Raw genomic sequence first — 6000 nt, 5'->3', positions numbered from 1 at the left:
TAAAAAAATTATACCAATAGCCTTGAACAAAGACTTAATACATGATGAGCAGATCATTTATTTCGGTCCTTGCACCAAATTTTCCCCACGTTTTTGAGCAAAATGTGTTTTACCCCAGTACAGATATATTTTTGAGTGAGCTTAAGTGTTTAACTGCTATGTACTGTTTGCATCTAACTATAAAACATTTCATTTTCTGATAATCAGGAAGTGCATAGTTAGCATGCTAGTTGGTTAGTTTTACCATGATGTCAAAACTTCATGCTGGTGTCAGAAAGTTGTGAAAAGTGCTTATAAACTCATCTCTGTGATTAATTAAGATGCTTGGAATGCATAAGGTAAGTGAGGAATAACTTTTGAAAAAAATCGTCCACTAATTTAGTAAACAAATAATAAAAATAATTGTTGTCATGTGCTTAATTAGACTTGAAAATAGAAAAAGTTTGCTTTGTAATTCAAGTGCAACTGTATAATTTAATGTAAGTTAATGTAAATGGAAGGGCAAAATATTAAATAATAAATAATTTCTGAGACAGTTTAAATGTTGTCAACATGAAACTTTTCTCTCTTGGATGCTAGCGTCCAAATTATTTATATTCATTTATATACTGTCCCTCCTCTGTACGTGCCAAAACTTCTCAGTTTGGACATATCTGAAACGTGTAGGTTTGTGTGTTGTTGTATGTGAGTGTACTGACACCTGGAGGCCAATGAAAGTAATGCCTCAGTAAACGGGGTAATAAAAAATTGATTTTGGCATAAATTTGACAAACAAGATCTATGCAGTAAACTTTGCAGTAAATGTTGCAGTAATATTTATAAAAGTGCTCTATGAAATCTCTCTGGTGAATGGTCAGGCATCTTCTTGTTTACATGGAGACTTTGCCTGTTATATTCCACAGTATGGCATTAAGCCTAAACATCAGTGGAGATGTGACTCTGCACACAGTAAGAATGCATTCTTATTAAACAATTAACACCTGCAGTTGAATAAATGTATAAAAACAAGTCCACAGTTATATTTTCTCCACAAGCAGATTCAATTCAGACAATACTTTTAGATCACAACACAATGATAGTACTGTAATAATAGTAACACCTGGTCATGCACTGATTCGAGAATATTTTAGTCGATTAAAAAGTCAGGTTCCACCGAGATTTGAACTCGGATCGCTGGATTCAGAGTCCAGAGTGCTAACCATTACACCATGGAACCGCGTGTAGAAAGTAAGAAGTCACAGCATTTAGAGCATGCGCACTAACGACCTAACGGTATTTTTTGTTTTAAATGTATTATTGTTTATGAATTATTTTATTTAAATTTTTATATTACTCAAAAATGTGTTACCACTTAAATTTTGAATAAGTACGGGGCTTTTAGTTAAAAAAAAAAATTTCCTCATATTACATTATTTTAATCGCTACAAAATTAATCCAAAACTTTATATGGGCAGTAAACAATTATTTTTATGTCCAACTGTAGTATAGGACAAGAAAAGAAAAAAAAAAAAAAGTGTTATCTTGGTTTTACTGTAACGAGGATGCATTTTATCCCTTGTCCACCAGATGGCGGTGTAATTCAACGTTTCATTCAGAAATATTGAAATCTTGTCAAAGATCTTGCCAGTTTCCAAATATATTTAAAATTTTGCTCCAAAATAAATAAATAAATATTGATAGCATAAAATAATATGTTAGTTAATCTAGATCTGCTCAATTTTATCGAAAACTTATGACTATTTATTATTCTTAGGGCAAAATAAAAAAATAAAATAAATAATATAGATTCTAAAATAATACAATGAATAAATAAATTAATTAACAAATAAATAAATAAAACGATATAGATTCTAAAATAATACAAAATAAATAAATAAACTTGTAGATTTAATTTCAAATTGTGTGTTTGTGTTATAATTTCCAGCATAACCAAACCAAAGTGCCTGTTGTTTTGCTCACGGACCCCTGAGAGTTTGAGCGGGAAAATGGCGACACAGAGAACCATAATGACATTATTCTGACGAGACTGAAACATGAGAATTGTTCTGTTTTGGGACAGAAGCTTTTAGACACCTCCATCTGTGTGGGAAACTGAATACTGGTTTTACACCCTCAGTACGTGATAATTATTTCTTGTTTTGATCATTTTTTACACAGACTGAAACATGTTATAATATTAAATAAAGGGGCTTATTTTCTCTTCCCCATGATCCTGCACATCTGAATATTTTACAGTCGGAATAATGAAGTTATAGCCACTTATTTACACCAACAGTACACAGGATATATGTATGACATTTCTATGTTATTGTATGACGTTTCTGTACTTTGGAAGTGTGAAATCTTTGTTGATAGATTTTGGGTGCTCACAAATATTTCCTTTTTGCTCATGTTTGAGTTTCTATATTGAAAGTGACGGAGTTTGGGCCTTTACCATGTGTGAACAGACCTGTAGTGTTGACAAAGAAAGAAGCTAAATTCTTTGATCATGTGTGTTTCTGAAAGACAGCTGTGTCCAGTGTTCGGAGAAAGAGCCTGAGAACTCTGTGAACTGATGAGAAATGTTCCAAATGATTTGACGACGACCTGTGCCCTTGTTTAGAGACACGTTTGCATCAAATGATCAAACTAAAGCAAGACTGAAAAAAATGGCCTAAAACAATTGAAAAAACTGTAACAAACAAATCCTCCATATTTAGGCTGAGAAACTGACACAGACTGAAAACACTCTGTTCCTCCTTGTGATGTCATACTGTGTTTTTAAACTTCATACACCTTTATGTGGATAATTTCAACTCCAGAATTGCCCATTTCTACTGAGCTAAAGGTAAAGGTGTATCCCTGGTTATAGAGGGCTGTATCCGTGGTTACAGAGGGCTGTATCTCTGGTTACAGGGGGCTGTATCCCTGGGTTACAGAGGGCTGTATCCCTGGTTACAGGGGGCTGTATCCCTGGTTATAGAGGGCTGTATCCCTGGTTATAGAGGGCTGTATCTCTGGTTACAGGGGGCTGTATCCCTGGTTATAGAGGGCTGTATCTCTGGTTACAGGGGGCTGTATCCCTGGTTATAGGGGGCTGTATCCCTGGTTACAGAGGGCTGTATCCCTGGTTACAGGGGGCTGTATCCCTGGTTATAGAGGGCTGTATCTCTGGTTACAGAGGGCTGTATCCCTGGTTACAGGGGGCTGTATCCCTGGTTATAGAGGGCTGTATCTCTGGTTACAGAGGGCTGTATCCCTGGTTACAGGGGGCTGCATCCCTGGTTATAGAGGGCTGTATCTCTGGTTACAGAGGGCTGTATCCCTGGTTACAGGGGGCTGTATCCCTGGTTACAGAGGGCTGTATCTCTGAGCTCTTGTACAGTGAGTGCTGATGCAGCAGAGACACTGTTATCTCCACTCCGCTACTCCTCACTTTAATCACGATGAATGTCTCTCACTCCGGCTCCGCAGAAACACACCCACACCAGAGTGCGCACTGGCCTGATCAGGCTCTGCAGACGGTTTAAAGCTGCATTATGTAACTTTACTGCACCTTGCTTGCCTCCAGGGAGATGTTATTGCCTTGAATGTTGCCCAGTATGGCATTTAAGTTACCTCTCCATGGAGACAAGCATGTGATTATTGCTGGTTTTCAGATTCTTGAATGTGATCTTGTCTTCCACAGATGGGGGAAGGGACAGATTTCCCTTTTCATTTCATTGTACTCTCTTATGAAATATACAAACGGTCAATTCACAAATGTTGAACCTGATCATTTCTGTTACTGACTAGACCCAAGAACTCACAACTCAGATATTACAACAAAAATCAGCATTTTACTATATTAATTGCCAATGCCCAATAGAATACTGTATCGAAAAAAAATTACATTCACAGAACAAAAATGAACTTGATTTTGAGCTGACATTCATATTCTAATTTGGAATCAGTATTGAATATCGAGTCTATTCCTTAGTATCAAAGTCGAGTTGAAAGTCAGATCTGTGGAGATACCGTGAAGAATTCAACACAAAACACAAACATCTCAACAGAAACACCAGAAACGAAAAGTTATGCAAAATTTTGAATACCCCTCACACAGTATTCCCACAAAAAACCTTCATAAAAATCTTAACTCATTACCAAAAATCAAGATAAAAGTTTTATTTCATTCTTTGCCGTAGGACATTTTTGTTGTCTAAACTTTTTAAAGAGGCAGGAAAAGTTTTATCAAAGCCAAGTCTACACTTCACCACATGAGCCCTTGAACTACAGGAGACTATGATTGTCTGAGGCACCGGTCACAACAACAATCACAAAGTTTAACATGAAAAACTAGAGAAGCCATTTACACTGCAGAGGAGGACGTCCATGCTGCTCCCATAGGATTGCATAGCTCTTATCTGTGTGGCCCTTTTGTGCTTTGAAAAGGTTAATAGGTTGCGTTCACGATATTCATTTTGGCGTTATAATTTCAGATGGAGGACAGTGGTTAGGAATACACATACTTCTTCAATACATCACAAAAAAAAAAAATAGATAGAATCTGGTCAGCGGTGGATCTCCTAGCATTCAATGGGTGTGATTGACAGGTGGATTATCCAAAAAAGGACAAGCATGGTCTGTCTGAAACTGAAAACAGAGCTCAACAGTGGCAACCCGCCCCTGCACCCGTAAATATAAATATAGCAGTAAATTTCCCATTCATTTTTCCTCTAGGTCAGGGTTGTCAAACTCATTTAGGTCCGGGGGCCGTATCCAACCGACTTTGATCCCAAAGGGGCCGGATCAGAAAACTCATGTCATATAAACCCCAAAAATAAAAATAAGTTCAAATATTTGTGCAGAGAAACACAAATCTAAAAGAAATCTAGAAATCTTTTTTAATTGATGAACTCTTTCTTTTACAAAATATTATAATATTATGAACAAACTGAAACTTTAAGAAAATTGCAATTTTAACACGAACTTGCGTGCAAATAGGAATAAGTAAATTTTTCTTGGAAAATCCTGCACTTGGCGTCCACTTTTCTCATTTTTGACATTTTGTTGATGAGGGTGTTGCGGTCAACAGTTAAAATGATCGTCCTTTAAGAGCGTTTGGAAAGAGACAAGTCTTTATTTGTGCTGCTCTGGTGGGAGGGGCCACGTACAGAGGCTCTGGAGATGCTGCTATGATAAGCACCGCAGAAAATTATCAATATTTTAATAGAAAATAGAATTAAAATATTTTATTAGAAAATCAGCCGAGGGCCAGATTAAAGGTCTTGGAGGGCCGGATCTGGACCCCGGGCCATATGTTTGACACTCCTGCTCTAGACTTTCTGAATAAAAATAATATTAAAACTTTGAAATCTCAGGATATTATCAGCTACTTGGTAACTAATAACCACAAGATGTATAATTTTATTCCAAATCTGTTTCTAAAACATTATAAACTGAAAAGTTATTAAACATTTTCTTGAATCTTGTGTTTTAAACATGCTTTTTGGACTTAAAACAACAGCGTTTATGGATAATATTTAGCACGTAGTTGGTTAACCTCTGTGATGTCAGATTTTTCAAAAGTCCAAGAGAAAAAATTGATGGAAAATTTACTTCCAGAACCGACTTCAAAAGGGGGTGGGACTGCTGTGTTCAATATGGGGACAATGAAAGGAAAAAAATATCATAGGGGACTGAAAAATGAAAATGAGAGAATGAATGAATTTCTGAAAAATCAGTGAGCAAAGTGCTAAACTCTGTTACCGTAAATTCCAGACTATAAGCCGCTACTTTTTTCTCACACTTTGAACCCTGCGGCTAATAAAACGATGCGGCGAATATATGGACGAATTCTTTGTTTGGCACATTGTCCATTCATAAATACGGTCTATGGTTTGGCAACACAGCGGATACTAGCTCACGATATTGTTCAGTGTACTCAAATAGTTTATTGTCATGTGATATAATAAGTTATGACGCTAAATGAACATTAGTGAGGGGGATACGTCTTACCTGTGTGTGTAAATGATGAAA

General features: G+C 36.4%; 1 non-coding gene across 1 annotated transcript; it reads right to left on the bottom strand.

Moving 5' to 3' along the window:
• Positions 1 to 1144: 1144 nt before the first annotated feature.
• trnaq-cug (transfer RNA glutamine (anticodon CUG)) lies at positions 1145 to 1216 on the bottom strand. The gene has a single exon. It is a non-coding gene; the product is annotated as a tRNA-Gln (tRNA).
• Positions 1217 to 6000: the final 4784 nt, after the last annotated feature.

Source organism: Boleophthalmus pectinirostris, unplaced genomic scaffold (assembly GCF_026225935.1).
Source record: "Boleophthalmus pectinirostris isolate CB_2022bp ecotype Guang Dong unplaced genomic scaffold, ASM2622593v1 HiC_scaffold_19, whole genome shotgun sequence".
In the NCBI taxonomy this organism is placed as follows: Eukaryota; Metazoa; Chordata; class Actinopteri; order Gobiiformes; family Gobiidae; genus Boleophthalmus; species Boleophthalmus pectinirostris.
The sequence above is the reverse complement of the archived record's forward strand: the minus strand, read 5'-3'. Positions and strand labels throughout refer to the sequence as shown.